This window comes from Papilio machaon, chromosome 1, assembly GCF_912999745.1.
Source record: "Papilio machaon chromosome 1, ilPapMach1.1, whole genome shotgun sequence".
Classification (NCBI taxonomy): domain Eukaryota; kingdom Metazoa; phylum Arthropoda; class Insecta; order Lepidoptera; family Papilionidae; genus Papilio; species Papilio machaon.
The window spans coordinates 2,178,138-2,192,062 of NC_059986.1; positions in this window are offsets into that span (position 1 = coordinate 2,178,138).

Consider the following 13,925-nt stretch of genomic DNA (forward strand, 5'->3'; position numbering starts at 1 on the left):
ATTTTTTATATCACAAATAGTCTTTCTACTTAAAAATAACATTTTTAATAATCTGGTTGCTTTATAATATACATTTTGTATTCAGTCACTTTATCACCAATCCAAAAAAATCCCAAAAGACCGTCTAAAAAAGTGTAGAATTATTTTACATTAATTAGTGTTTTCTTTTTAATATCTATAGAAGCAAAAGTCACACACGATAATTTCAACAATTAAATACACTGTCTTTTATTCACAAACAGTTACTGTTTTATTAAATCGTAAACTTATTCGTACGCGTTATTTCGCGCTTTGGCGGCAAACGCGCGCTGACTTCGCGGTGGCGAACGCGACTGGTCCTCTTTCCTCCCTCACACCTCCGGAATATGGCCCTCCCTACGCCTAGAGAGGCGGAGCAAACGCCCCTCGCACACTCACTTCGATAAACACTACGTAGACAAACCGCGCGCGACTTTTTACTTGTCAATTACTTGTAACCAGAGATTTTTTCAATACCATCCGATCTACTCTAACGAGTTGTAATTGCATTTATCGATACACGATTACTGTTGCCGTTTTCGTTTTTCCTTTAAATCCGCTAAAGTAATTCTCTTCTTTACATATAAAATTATAATTACATTACTCGGTAATATGAAGATGTTCTCCGTCTTTGTGAAGGAATGAAACGCATTTATAACTATAAACAATTAAGAAAAGTGCTGTGTCTAATATCGATAAAAATTATACTTCAAGAATAAGACGTACTTTTTTTATTTATAATGAAACTAGCTGTCGCCCATGACTCCGTCCGCGTGGCATTAAAAAAAACTTTACAAGTAGCCTATGTGTTCTTCCAGACTATATTCTATAACCGTGCCAAATGTCATCCAGATACGTTGAGCCGTTCTGGAGATACCTTCAAACAAACATCCATCCATCCATCCATTTAAATTTAAACATTCGCATTTATAATATTAGTAAGATTTCCGAAACAGTTGGGCCGATCTTGACGGGACTTTGACGGGAAGGTAGCTAACGTCTGCAGGAATATTATAGGTTATTTTTTTATTTTCATTAGTAAATTTATAATAGCAAAGATAATAATTAATATGAAAAAGACGAGGTAAATATTAAAATACGTTTAATCCAATTTATACAAAAAATAAAAAGAAAAACAATAATTGTCGAGGAAATTGATTTATCTATATCTATATATATAAAAGAAAGTCGTGTTAGTTACACTATTTATAACTCAAGAACGACTGAATCGATTTGACTAAAAAATGGTGGGCATGTAGCTTAGATCCACGAATAGGATAATTTTTACCCCGTTTTCTATTTTTTATTCCGCGCGGACAAAGTCACAGGTAAAAGCTAGTTTAATATAAAAATGCTACTAATTTTATAAGACATATAAATATTAACTCTTAATCTAACAAAGTAACTTACTAGAGAACTATAACTAGTAGATTTAGACAGTGCAATTATTCTATTGGCTTCAGGAAACGTGAATTGTTATTTGTTGTCCATTTATCACAATTTAACTGCATAAATTGAGATACTACAACCACGTCCTTTATTATATTGGCAAACTCTATTACCATTTACGTAATAGGGCTGTCAATTTCATTAATATTGTTGATTATTCAGAGTTAATTTTTGTTGACTGCTTTTTCCTGATTTACTTAAAAATCTGCTGATATATTTTTAAATTGTATTCCCAATAGAAAGCAGTTCTAATAGTGACTAAATTTAACTATATTTTTTGTTTATATCGTTCGTGTATCTATGCAAATGAATTAAATATTGGGCAGTGAATTTCGAAACTATTGAAGCAATATGGAATTTTTACGCATGATGTATTTATTTAGTATTATAATTATAATAATTTAGGCCTCCCATAAGATGAACCGATGGTCACGATTGCGGGAGTATCCTGGATGCAGGTTGCACAGGACCGATCATTGTGGCGATCTTTGGGGGAGGCCTATGCCCAGCAGTGGGCGTTACGAGGCTGAATGGATGGATGGACAGAAAAATCAAAGATAGGATTGGTTTTCATTTCCATTACTGGATAGGTTTTAACTTGTATTAACATTATTAATTGTGAATATTTTTAAGTTCCATAATTCTCTAAAAGATGGCGGTGTAAGTCAATTCTTCGTCATCTAGACTAATTTTATTCTTACTATCCAAGGATATCCTGATTTGTAAAAAAAAATATTTGCTTTGTGAATAAAAGACCTTTATCTTAAACTCTCATACATTAGAGTTAAACGCATCACATTTGTTAGAGGCGACAAAATTAATCACTAAAATGCGTCATGAATTGAAAAACAACGTTTTAAAAACGATTAAAATCATTTATAAACCTTATTCCTTTGTTTAAATTTTTATGATTGGTGTAAGATTATATTTTAATAATACATTTCCAAGCAATTATTTTCAATAAAAAATGTGTTTTTTAAATACGTCTTTGTATTTTTATTGCTATCCAATCTGTTTATGTATTTTGTATCCTTAGTAATGCAACCCTGAATAAGTTAAATGCACTTGATAACGTTTCTATGATATCTTCTTAGTCATAAATACTTGTTAGGGCCAATCCAAACGCATTCGCTTCAGGCTGCGCTCGAATTTATAGCACCAACTATATTATTACGTTATTCCTAATATTCTATTTAGAGTAATGCTCGTAAAACAAGCCTTCGTTGTAATTAGTATTAGGATTTTCTATAAACAATTGACGAGGTGAAAGCTATGTGTATACAATCAAAAAAAAAATCCGTACCGAAAGATTTATACATAAAATTACGACGTGTTTTCAATTTTTTAATTATTTTTGACAATTTTAATGAGAGGTAAATATTTCAAGGTACATCACTAATTTAAAGTTATAGAAACTTTAGGATTTTTTTTAATCATAGTACATTTTATTTCCTTCTAATCATCTTTTATAAATTCATAACTCCAATCAACAATCAAATATCAGAACACACTAAGGTACATAAATCTCCGAAGCATCTTCGTTTAAACTAATTTACGTAGTAGTGATTTTAGCGCTAAGTGACTTTCCCTTTGTAATTATCAAATCAATAGAAACGCGGCACATTTAATCATCATCAACCAATATTTGTAAAGCAATAGCCTGTGTGTACAGTCACATCCGTTTGCTGTATACCAGTTACACAGTAAATTTGCCTTACACCTTTCTTACGGATAAGTAACACGTTATTGTAATTTTGTCAAAGGAAAAAAATAAGATTAGCTATTACTATTACTGTACCTTTGGCTATATAACTGCATTTACGATTTTTTACTACAAATACCGATTTTTATTGCATTTACAGATTTTTACTGCATTCGTTAAAGTTTATGGTTGCAAGGCGTACGTGACGTTCAAGCTACTATTGCTAGAGTTAGAAAACTGCAAGCGCACCTCACTGTACATTGCAGCGGCCTGCCGCCGGCGGCCACAAAGCCTCCAAAGCAGCGGGGCGCCGAACTTCATTATAGCGCCAGACCAAAACTCATTCTATTTGTATGGTAATACGCTCATTACAACAGACAAAAAGGGTAGAGGGTAAGGATTCTATCGATTTATGGTTCATCGCCTAAAAACTATAGCTAAGGAGTTAATGCTTGAACTTCGAACACTATGTTTTGTACTTAATTATGACAATTGAATCAAATGTTTCGGCAAGGATCAAGGATAATTTTTGTCATTTCATTCTTGCTTGCTTTAGCAAACATCATTGAGGTTGTGTTGTAGTATGTTCCTTGTAATAAGAAGAGAACGATTATATTCATCTATGATTAGTTTCTCATGAATCAGCAAAAAACAGAAGATTAAATTTACATTCATGTAAGGCTAATAACGTAGCAGCAAATTTGCTGCCAGAGTAATCTGAATTAATCCTTAAAAACTGTCAATCATACTAAACAAACCTTATTACATACTATATAATACTAAAGACACATTTGTTCCAATGATTTATTTACACAAATATACAAAACATGTCTCTTACTATCTAGCCGTCTAGTTCCAAATGATTGACATATCATCCGCCTATCATCTGACATGCGCTGTTTAGCATGCGAAGTGGGGAAATGCCACAATACTATTATTTTTATATTAAAGTAAATCAGTAATATGAATTTCATTATCATCAGCTCACTATGCATCTCCACTGATGGGCTCGAAGCCTACCTTTAGTTAGGGGGTGACTAGGCCAGTTAACAACGCTGGCCCAGTGCGGGTTGGTAGACGAATTTCTTCGTAGATATGTGCAGGTTGCGTAATTATGTTTTCCTTCGCCATAAAAAAGTCGGATAAATGTAGATACATCGAAAATCGAAAAACATATTGTTACATGGCGGGTTCGAACCAAGAACCTGTGGATTACAGGTCAAGTGCTTAACCCCTGAACCATCGATCGCTCTCTTGTATGAATTTATGTAAATAGATACCTAAATAGGCGTGTACCATGAAGCCGTATTCAAACAGAATGCGCAATGTCATCAAATACATTTAGTTAGACAATTGCCGGCACAAAGAGGGCCGACTTTTTGCCGACACTACCGTTGTTTGTTCACAGACTGCGGCATGTATCTATTTAATCAATAAATAGATAAGTAGCCAACACTTTGTTAACGATATACCGACTCTAATAATGGTTTTAGAGATACTTACTTGTATATCGCAAAATAATGACTGTTTAAGATGAACACATAAATTGGAAATCGTTTATTTATTTTTAAAACACATCTCAGTAAATTTTTCCCTCCTTATATAACGTCATTCCTGTTTTTTTTAAGTCCTCGTTTATACTAGTGCAATAAGCCCCTAAACGGTGACCGCGCGCGGTTTCTAATCGTATGAGCAATGTAGGTAGGTACATACTAGGTGCCATTTACAAGTCGCGACTGCTTGTAGCGCACTAGCTTGTTGATGGTTAGTTTGCAGAAAGCTGCAATTGAGCTCTATGAAAAGAAAATTCAATCCTAATTAGTAAATACAATGCTAGGCATTTTTTACAGCTTATAGTTACCTATGAGCTTGCAATACGGAACCGTCGCTGCTCCTCCCGTCGCATTTCACGGTGCGTGTCTGTCTGCAAGTCACCGCGCCGCAATCAGCGCGCCTCTTTGTCTCTGGTGCCGACGGCGCCTGCCTTCTGCCTTACACCTACACACAGAGAAACATAATTAGTAAACGATCTTTACTCTTTATCTTGAAATATTATGGAAATTATGTATTAGATCGTGTAAGCAATTTGATTAATCGTTTTGCAAGATTGTAAGATTACATTTGGTTGGTAGAAGACAGAAATGACTTTCACTTTTATGTTGTTATGTCTAAATTATAAGAGAATAAAAGGGCTGAAAGGATGTTTGTATGACTGTTACGGCAATGGAAACCCATGGTAATACATTGTAGTGCTGGTACCAGGCGGTCAGTAGCTGCCGTGTGTAGTCAGTGCAGCGGCGACATACCGTACACGCCTACTGATTTAATTTAAAGCAAAATGTACTGTCATGTACAAAATTGTTTTAAGACAAGGTATACAAAAATACTAATACGTTATTTTTATATTAGTAACTGCTGATAATTTCTGTATAACTATTCAAGCATTACACTTATAAATTATTATTTTTATATTTGATAATCAAATGCCATATGTTTATGTGTAAATTTCTAGTCGCATTTATCTTCGCAAAGTTACCAATAGTGTGTATTTATTATAAGTCTAGATTTGTTACCGATTTTATGATTATACTTCTATCATCCAAAAAATATATCTATCTTTCTTTTGTTTGGAATCTCATCAAAGATTAAAAAAAAATTAGTAAGATAAAGAATTTTGTGCATACCAGTACAAGAGTAGTACTAATGAGTGAACATGATTTGCGGAATATGAAGGTCGAGGTAGAATATTAAATTTTGTAATTGCTCAGTCCGCCCTCGGCGCCCGCCCTGCGTACACTATATACAGCAATGTTACCTCATATTTTTCACATTATTTCAAACAACTTTGACGCTTTATCTTTTACGTTAAAGTATAAAATTCTTTGTACGATCTTATTTTGCTTGACAGTTTCTGTGTGTTGCATTCAATTTTATTTTTAAATAGATAATCAAGGCGAATCTTATTGAAATAATGTTGAATCATCTGCGGATTTCTTTTGTCAAATTACAAACTGTCTAGATTAATATAATACAAAAGTATTGAAAATAATAAATGTTTGTTGATTAATTTTTCTCGAATTTCCTTATATAATGTTCGTAAGAAACGGGATTCTTACCACGATTAGGCTGTTTGAGCTCCCGATATTTCGTTTCTTACGAACATTATATTAGTAAAAACCACGAAAGTTTAAAGTTATATATCGAATTTCCTTATTTTTAATTACGACACTTGCAGAAGATTTTTTTAAAGGAAGAATAAAAAAAAACACCTCAAGATTAGATTATTGGTACAATGTCTAGTAGTTAGATTATTAAACATTTCCAATGACTCTTTCATATATTCTCTGTAATATTTAAGTTGTTAACAAAACTTTTTGTCAAGTTTACTGAACGCAAACTAATAATTTCCATTGTTATATAAACAGAGGTAATGCTATATCTATTTCAGTACTTAGACATTAATGTTTAATACTTTCTTAACGTTTCCATCTGTTCGGTAATTGTCTCGGATGGATAGACAAACAGAATATCCGATTGCGGTTTGATTTGTATAGATCTATTTAATGATTTCGATGTAGGTATCTCATACAATAATATTTCATAAAGGTTTTACTTTTAAATTATTTAGTGTTAAAAAATTAGTAATCCATCCAAAATCGAATTACTCTAATATATCATCGTCTTTGAATATACTCGTGTTAATTCACACCAAGGGAATGTATAAATATTCTTCTTTTGTACATTCTCTCTTTTGTCCATTGAAGATATATTAAAGCAGCAACCTTCAACTCTTTGCAGTTGTGTCGCAGTAACTTCGCAATTTTAGCGAAATCACACCGATTCCTCGTTTGATACCTCCGGAAGACGTATTAAAAAATAATGCAATTTTCAATCCAAAACAACACAGATTTTCATTTTACTGTAATGTATGCTTCACATAATTTTTTCTAGTTATACCAAAATTTTAGCCATTTCTATACATTTCTTAGGTCACAGTAGTTTATCTATGTAGTAGTGTGATTGGTAGCGGTTGCCGTCGCACGCGACTTCCGCGCTCTGACCGCAATCATTTCTACTGCCCACTTGATCTTGTTTGCTTTGCTTAGTTGTTTCTTTTATATTGGAGTCGCCTCAATTGTTTGTGGTGTTACTTTTTTTTGTCATAATTATTGTTTATTCTAATCCGTGTTACACAGTTTTGTCTGTCTACGCTTTTGTCAATTTTTATTTTACTGTAATGGGTAAAAAAATCAGACTACAAAAGATTGACGAAATGTTTTCCACAGTTTGATAGAAAATTAATATTTAAGATGCATTGAACAAAAAATGTGAACTTGTTAACTTGAACTTAGCTTCTGCTAAGTTTAATATATTTTTTTGGTATTCAATGTAGGATTCAATAAACTTACTTACTGAAAATACTACATTATGTAAAACTCTGTATGTAAATAAACTTAGGTATATAAAATGTCAACAAAAACTAAACCAGTGCTGAAATATCGAAACCTCACGTTATCGTACGAAAGTCTAGACGCCATTTATATTATCCTCCGAGACATTCCAATTTCAAATAAACTCTAATCGTGTTCCTTTTAAATGTCATTTGTTAGTCGACTTCGGCGCGTGCCGGCTAATGGAAAGCAATACTGAACCGAGTCCTTCTCAAAAAAAGATGAGGTCCGACACGAATCACATTTGCCATGCTATTTTCAATTTTAAAATAAGAGAACCAAGAGTTATTTTAGCATAATTCAAATATAAAAGTTATATTCTTTTAAAACATTTGCGCTAACGTTATCAGCCAGTATTATTTGCTTGAGTTTTCGTTGTTTCTTTTAACCTTTTATCGAGTTTCCAGAGTGTTTCGAATTAAATCATTATTTGCGTACTTTAAGCGAATTTAAAGTGTTACTCGATTAATGACTATCAAACGTACAGATAACAAAACGTACTGGATAAACATAAACATAAACTGATCGCACGAATCGTTGGTTAAACGATACATCGATATATCGATGTTTCATAAATACCGTTCGAATGTTGACTCGATAGTTTTCTATTATGGATTTAATCAACATAAATTAGTTCTAATTCGGCCGACGGAGTTCGTACGAAGCTTTGACCGTAAAAAGATGATTCGTTTTTTAGCCTCGCTTGATTATGACTAATCTTTTTTTCGTTGTTGATGTTTAATTTATTATCAAACAACGAAATTGAATCGAGAATAAAAAGGTACGAGTTTTATTTTGCCGGTAACTTTTATAACGCTGTTTATTTTACGACTTCGTATATTTATACATCTTTAAATCAGGGAGATATTGCTTAAGAGTCAAAAGAAAATGTATATATGGAATAATGAAAAAAAATACAGACAGTACTATCAGGGAATCTGGCGGTATTTCTATTTAACCATGCGAATATCGTTTGAAAATTTCGTAGCCATTGCAATGATGATGCAGAACAATAATCAATCGCAAGGAAGCTTTTAAATAAGTCTGGATAAAAAGGATCGACCAGTCAGCGCAAGTCACTGCTACCTAAATTGTTATTTTGTAAGTCCATACTTACACCCATGTGGAGTTTGTCTTCTTGGAAAGATAAAGGTAATTTTTCTGAAAGTGCCACATAGCGAAGGACCCTGACTGTATATTGATAAGAATTTATCAATATCATCCTTTTCTATGAATCTTTTGTATATAAAGCACAATTCATAATATGCTATAACGAATTTAGCAATACCAAAAATAAATGTGTAATAATAAATGAATCTATCATAAAACACTTGAATAAATACAAAACAATAATATTAGGTCCTTACATATGAAATTGGTGTTTTTCGTACTGGCCACTTTAATCACGAATTTCTCCTCTTTGGTAAGGAATTCCAAATTCAAATTTGTACAGCTATAGACTCATGTATTTGTGGTTCGATGACCGTCATTCATTTGTTTTTTTTCTTCTGTTTTTTTCTGTTTGCGTCACTCATTTTACAAAACGGAAAACTTAAAATATCGCAATATTTACGAGTACGAGTTCCGCCGTGGTACTAGTGCTGCGGAAACGACTCGAAGGGTGAATGATGTGTATGGCGGTCGTGTAGCAAAAGAAAACACAGTTCGTTTTTGGTTCCAACGTTTTCGTTCTGGAAATTTCGATCTGCAGAACAAGCTCCGAGGATGGCCTGAGACTCAAGTTGATAATGAAGAGTTGAAGGCTATTGTGGAAGCGGATCCATCGCAAACCACGTCCGAGTTAGCTGCAGGCTGCGATGTTAGTGATAAAACTGTTTTAATTCACTTGAAGCAAATTGGGAAGATTAAAAAGCTTGAAAGGTGGGTACCTCACGAATTGACTGAAGCAAACCGGCAAACGCGCGTCGACTGTTGCGTTACATTACTAAACCGGCACAATAATGAAGGTATTTTAAACCGAATCATTACCTGTGATGAAAAATGGGTTCTTTACGATAATCGGAAGCGCTCAGCGCAATGGTTGGATCCTGGCCAGCCAGCCAAATCCTGCCCCAAGCGAAAATTAACCCCAAAAAAGTTACTTGTAAGCGTTTGGTGGACTAGTGCCGGTATTGTTCATTACAGTTTTCTCAAATCTGGCCAGGCTATTACGGCTGATGTCTATTGTCAGCAATTGCAAACCATGATGGAAAAGCTAGCGGCTAAACAACCTAGGCTGGTCAATTGCTCCACGCCACTGCTGCTTCACGACAACGCTAGACCACACACTGCGCAACAGACGGCTACTAAATTAGAAGAGCTTCAATTGGAAAGTCTAAGACATCCTCCGTACTCCCCGGACCTTGCTCCAACAGATTACCATTTTTTTCGAAATTTGGATAACTTCTTGCAAGGGAAAAAATTCAACTCCGATGGGGCAGTCCAAATCGCCTTCAAAGATTTTATTGATTCCCGTCCGACTGTTTTTTTTAGTAAAGGGATCAATGAACTACCTATGAGATGGCAAAAGTGCATAGAAAATAATGGTTCATACTTTGATTAATTAAATATATTATATTAAAAAATATTCGACTTTTTGTTCCTCCCATACAAAACGCCAATTTCATATGTAAGGACCTAATATTTATTCTGTTATAAATTGATAGTGGTTTTAATAATTAAAAATTACGTTGTATGTTATTAACAATTTCGTTTTAGTGCTAAATAAAAGTTGATTTATGTAATACATGAGCGCCGTGCATTCGGGTGGCCTGATCCAAAAAATTATTTCAAATTATTGACATGTGATTGTAGTCATCTTTGGCCACATTTCTCTGTAAACACATGCTTACGATTGCCGAAACACTTACGAGACTTAGATAAATTGAGATACCAACATTGTACCAATGTTTCGGCAGAAAAGTGACATAATACTAATTATAAATGCCAATCTTTAGATAGATGTTTGTTTGAAGATATCTCCAGAATATGTATAGAGTTTGTTTAATACGCAAGTGTTAAACATACCTATTTATAACTATACCTAAAAACATGTAGACTTATAACATAGTATCTCGTATGTTAAGCTGGAACGATAATAGCTCAATCAAGAAAACCCCTTGCTCAAGTGAATTGTGGAATTATACTCTTAAAAAAATTAACTTTATACGGCGTTGTTCATTAAAGCCGAGGCAATAAACAAGGCGCATGTATTTTAATTAATTACGGCCCTATTCCGGCCTTCAACAGCAATTTATATGGCTTACATTGATATAAAATATACATATATCATACTTTCATTTGTAACATCCATTTATGGAATAAAAAAAACAAGAAAATAAAACTTACAAACAAGTAAGTTAATAAAAATAATCAATTAGTTTTGTGAACAATACAAAATAATTAAGGTAGGTACTTGATTAGCTAAATCGTTATTAGAATGTGTAAAAAAATTGTTATTTATTTATTTATTAAATATGTAGTAGTCACCAAATGTTCGAAATTCGACCTCAATTTGTAGGCATAGATTTTTTTTTAATTAAAAAAAAATTCATACATTTCTTCTCCACGTTAACTTTAACTGGATCAAATTACAAGTTCATTTATTCGGGCAATTTCGGGCAGTTTAAAATTCGAACACAATGTCTGTATTAAACGTCAACATTTCACATTTCTAAAGTAGAATCTTTTCTTTCATGAACAAATAATAGAATAATGTACTAGTTAAATGATGCAACATAAACAGAAATTAATTAAAAAATAAACAGGATTTTTTTGGTAAAATCGAATCGTTACTATTTCCCATTCACCGACCATATGTTACCATTAGAGATAACGAGACATTTATAGCTCGATTCAACGAATAGCGTTGTCCGAATCGATATACAGAGAACCGATTAATTTTCTATAAATGTTAATTCGCTCGTCAAACAGTCGGCTCGCTCGTTTTACTAATCAATGTAAAGCGCTATAAAAATTTATGCCTATGTATGTTGTAAATATTACAGCGATTAATTGCCTTTGAATATATTGTAGTTAATATTATTAGTTTTGTAGTTAATTGGATGCTTTATTTCGTATAAAATGAAAACCTATGACGAAATTAAAAAATTTAAATATTACCTCTTTGATGATTTCAGACGTCCAAAAACACATATGTATAAATCCAATAAAATAAAAAAAAAGTTTTTCTTATTCAGATTTTTTATCTATGCCTCCCTTTTCCCTAAAATTAAGGGGAAAGCATCTGTAACCGTTATAAATGTTGATTGACGTACCTACATTGGACAATTTAAATATCTTCTAAAATTAACTTATTTGCTTTATTGAAACGCACCGTAAATTCTTAAAGTTCAAACTTAAAAAAACTCATAAGGGCAACTAAATAACGTTGTAGTGTTAATATTATGTGTGGAATAGGGCACGTTTTACCTTATTACGAGTGCCATTGGCTCCCGCGGCGCTCTTAAGGCCATAGGGACAAAGTGTGAAAAAACTATCCGTCTCTTCTGTATATTCAACAGATTAATATCATATCGAATTATAAAATCGATTATTTTTATTACATTGCGTCGTACGACTTATGAGTGCGTAGTTATTTTATATACCACGACATGTAAGACAAATTTCAATACATATCTATTTTTGATGTGAAACATCTATAGGATCACTTGTAAACCGAATCGTTGGCGTGGCGACGCTTGCCGTGGCGACGGGTCGCCAAGCTATACTAAGGTATACATATATATATTATGTGTAGTAGAGTGTACGTTGTGGCGACGGGTCGCCACGCTATACTGAGGTATACATTATTATTATCATTATTTTATCATTATTATCATTATTTAAACATTATTTTATCATTATTATCATAATTATCATTATTATTTATTTAATTATAACATTTAATATTTTATGCATATTACTTGTACACACACGATGTTTCACATCTGCCAGGCGTCCCATGGCGGCTCACATTTTTTTTTTGTACAATTTGATAGTTATGTAGAAAGTCATCAGTATTTAAGCCACAAATTACTTATGTGTGTTTTCAAGTCGTTACTATATTTTTTTTCTATATTTTTTTTTTGTCTTTAACCGGTACACATTTTACAGCACAAAATTTTCATTGAACATTATTAAAATAGATTTAAATTGAATAATAATCAATACTAATTTATTATATACCTACAATTCTACAATGCTAATAAATCAATCAAGCAATGTCACTTAGTGTTAAGCGATATACAGTATGATTTAAATACGACACATTTTGATCATACTCTATATGTCCAATATTTAATGTACTACATTTATGTTACGCAATGTATTCTATGGAATAACAATAACATAAACATTTATAGAATTTATATCAATAATAAAATTAACGGAGTTTTATAATAGTGTTCAATGTTTAATACCACAACGATATTTACGATACTAGTGTGAGCTTTGTGACTAGATAGTGTTGTAATGAAAGTAGGATCTTTTGTAGTTTTTAATTATTGATAGTTTTATTAAATTCCAGATTTTATATTACGAGTATTAGATCAATTACGAGTATTAGATCAATCTTTTGTCACTGACAACGTCAATGTAACACCGTGTGAAATTATAGTCGTAGACGACCTTTACGACACATTTTATTATTTATTTTTTATTGTTGTTTGATATCAAATCTTTATGTAAAAATCTATGTACGACTAGCAGTCGCTCGCGACTTCGTCACCGCGGAATAAAATCAAATTCTTCCAAACTACGCTCTACATCTAAATTTCAGCGAAATCCGTTCAGCCGTTCTAGAGATACCTTCTAACAAACTTCCATCCATCTAAACATTCGCATTTATAATTATAGTATGTAGTGTGACTACCACCAATCACGCAATTTTGCTTTCTTTTAAAAATGATCACTTGTCACTTTATAATTTACATTGTGCCAGTGTCACTTCGCAGAACAAAGTAAAATTACCGACAGTAATATTATATTAAAACGCAAAAGGTTTAATTTGACGAGTTTAAATCATAATGCAGTTTATTTTCCGTTCTTAGAAAAACTGTTTTGTAAAAAACAGTCACCGGTAATTGTTATTTAATTGTAATTTAATTGCATGCACATTATTTGTTCGTTTACGTTCTCGTATGTTCATAGGGGACATTTTAGCGGGTACAGTAACAGAAATAAATTCAATACCCACCACAAAAGCTATGATTTCGTTCGTATTTTAATTGCTATAAGATATACAGTCAAACACAGATATCTTTCCCGGTGACAGTGGGAATCACGGTTAGTCCTGTCAAAAAATA